Here is a 3,518-nt window from a genome sequence, read left to right as displayed (position 1 = left end):
TGCTTTGTGCTTAATGCTTTGTCATTTTCCTTGAAATTAAAGTCTATGTTTTAGAAAAAGGCTCTGCACAAAACCATATCCTGTATAACTAACTGATCTGGCACCTGAACAAAAAGTAGGAGAAACTGTCTTATCTTTTGATAATTTTGTTGAACATCAGTGTAATGGTATCTCCTCTCAGTTCAGAAATTTAAAAGAAAAACAAGAAAGAGAAAAAAAATATAACAATATTTGGTAGCACTGCATTACATTAAAATTTATATTCACAAACCCTCTTTCTAGCCTCAGGGGAACTTGACCACATGCCTTTATCAACTTTATCAGTATTGACCATATCACCATAACTTTATCAACTTTCCTTATTTTAATTTGAATTCATGTTTAAGAACAACTCTCTCAGTTGTTTCCATGGAAATGAATTGTCTAGGGTACAAAAGCCTCTTTCTTACCTGTGTCTATTTTTTAAATGAACAGAAATAATTTGCAGTTCCCTAAATCACATTGCTACTTAGGGCTAGAATGAGGACCAAAACCTAAGCTCACCAAACTACCCACTCCACCGTATGCAGGCATGTCTGAGGAGGCCTTGGTGGAACATATCTCCCCAGAGTTAGAATGAACTACAACTGCCCCCAGCAAGCCATGTTAGTGTAGACCAAATATTACAGTACCCTGGCCGCAGTGTACAGGAAGCCTCTAAGAGGTGAGCTTAGGTTACAAAGAGTCTGAAATTTTATCTACAACAATGAACAATATATGTTTCCCAACTGAGAGTTTGTTTGCCAAAAAACAAGCAGAAAAAGCTTTCTGAGAGAGCTGACCACCTGAGACACCTTTTCCCACTTCAGTTACAAATAATGAAAAATCTTTCTTGAAGGAGAACTGAGTCTCCATTAACACCTTTAATATGGGAGAAAACCTCTGAGTTCTAAAGCACTTCTGTGTTTTATATGTAGAACTCCCCTTGTGGCTGGGAATGGAGGTGGCAGGAATCTCCGTATGCCAAGCTTCACTAACCTCAAGCTTTGTCCAGTCGTCAGGAGACAAGGCCTCACACCAGTTTTCTGCACTGGGGTGCTCTTAAGACCATGTGGCCATCCCTCACACAGCCACAAGTAGGCCCTAGCAACTACTTGACTGGGGTGGGTGGTGGGGTGTGGAGGGGGTGGGGGTATCTGGTGCAGAGGGGATGCCAGATGGAGGTAAAAGCCAGGAGTACCATATTCCCAGAATTCCCTCCCACACCCTGCTTTCTGTGATCCAGTCAGAAATTCCTGACTGCTGGCATGAAACTCAATCTGTTCCCACAGCTTGTGGCACTATTTATAACAGCCAAGACATGGAAGCAACCTAAGTATCCATCAACAGATGAACAGATAAAGAAGATTGTACATATACACAATGGAATAGTACTCAGCCATAAAAAACAGTGAAATAATGCCATTTGCAGCAATATGGATGGATCTACTTCTCTGATAGCTCAAAGATGCCCTGGGGAAGGGATAGACTACCCACTCCAGTATTCTCGGGCTTCCCTTGTGTGGCTCAGCTGGTAAAGAATCCACCTGCAATGTGGGAGACCTGGGTTCCATCCCTGGTATTGGGAAGATCCCCTGGAGAAGGGAAAGGCTACCCACTCCAGTATTCTGACCTGGAGAATTCCACAGACTACAGTCTGTGGGGTCACAAAGAGTCGGACACAACTGAGCAACTTTCACTTTCACACTTTCAGAGATTATGATATTAAATAGGTCAGAGAAAGATAGACATCATATGATATATCTTACTTGTGGCATCTTAAAAAAATGATACAAATGAACTTATTTACAAAACAGAAACAGACTCACAGACTTAGATAACAAATTTATGGTTACCAAAAGCGAAGTTGGGGAAGGTGGGGGAGGGATACATTAGGAGTTTGGGATTAAAACATACACAAAATACTGTATATAAAATAAATAATAACCAACAAGGACCTACTGTATAGTGCATGAAACTCTGCTCAATGTTATGTGGCAGCCTGGATGGGAGGGGAGTTGGGGGGAGTGTGAATACATGTATATGTATGGCTGGTTTGGTTTTTTTTTTTTTTTTTTTTGCTATTCACCTGAAAATATTACAACATTGTTAATCAGCTATACCCCAATACAAAATAAGAAGTTTTTAAAAAAGAATATATATATAAAACTGAATCACTTTTCTGGACACCTGAAACTAATACAACATTGTAAATCAACTATATTCCAATAATTTTTTAAAAGAAAACTAGAAACAATAAAAGTATTATACTTAAAAAAGCTTGTGGATTGCATTGTGAATGCCTTCTATAGACTCACCAACCATGGAGACCAAATACAGGGCCTGACTCTTTAGCATCTATGAATCAAGTCTCTAGATCTTCCCCGGAATGGATCTGGGTGAAGTATATGACTCCTTCCTGAGTTAATTGTGCACAGCAAACATTCAGAAAATAAACTCAGAAACACCCCAATGAAACAAATTGTTTCATAGACCAAGAAGGGACAAACTAGCTCTCTGACTCAGAAAGTCTCCTTGTTTTTCAATTAGCTTTTGCCTTTGTTTTCACTATAAACATTTCATCATATCACTAGAAGAATTTAAATAAAGTGTATTTGAATAAGAGAGTTCACTTTTCTCCCAACCCAGGGAATGGTAAGGCTAGGTTACAATGGACAAGCCTCGCAGGAAACAGAAATTTAATTATTATGGATAGAATGTGGTTTTATTTATCCTTGTTATCATACTTGAACTTAATTCCTTCTGAGTAATCTTGCATTCACAGAAAAAAGGGCAAGGCTTTTTGAGAGTCTGGGATCACAGAATCGCAGGGTGTAAACTTAAGGAAGGCAGTGATTCAGTCTTTTTTTTTTTTCTTCATTTATTTTTATTAGTTGGAGGCTAATTACTTCACAGTATTGTAGTGTTTTTTGCCTTACATTGACATGAATCAGCCATGGATTTACATGTATTCCCCATCCCGATCCTCCCTCCTGCCTTCATCCCTCTGGGTCTTCCCAGTGCACCAGCCCTGAGCACTTGTCTCATGCACCCAACCTGGGCTGGCGATCTGTTTCACCCTTGATAGTATACTTTTTTCAATGCTATTCTCACAGAACATCCCACCCTCGACTTCTCCCACAGAATCCCAAAGTCTGTTCTGTACATCTGTGTCTCTTTTTCTGTTTTGCATATAGGGTTATCATTACCATCTTTTTAAATTCCATATATATGTGTTAGTATACTGTATTGGTCTTTATCTTTCTGGCTTACTTCACTCTGTATAATGGGCTCCAGTTTCATCCATCTCATCAGAACTGATTCAAATGAATTCTTTTTAATGGCTGAGTAATATTCCATTGTGTATATGTACCATAGCTTCCTTATCCATTCATCTGCTGTTGGGCATCTAGGTTGCTTCCGTGTCCTGGCTATTGTAAACAGGGCTGCGATAAACATTGGAGTGCACGTGTCTCTTTCAGATCTGGTTTCCTTGGTGT

Source organism: Odocoileus virginianus, chromosome 21 (genome assembly GCF_023699985.2).
Source record: "Odocoileus virginianus isolate 20LAN1187 ecotype Illinois chromosome 21, Ovbor_1.2, whole genome shotgun sequence".
Taxonomy (NCBI): domain Eukaryota; kingdom Metazoa; phylum Chordata; class Mammalia; order Artiodactyla; family Cervidae; genus Odocoileus; species Odocoileus virginianus.
This window is presented reverse-complemented; position numbering follows the sequence as displayed.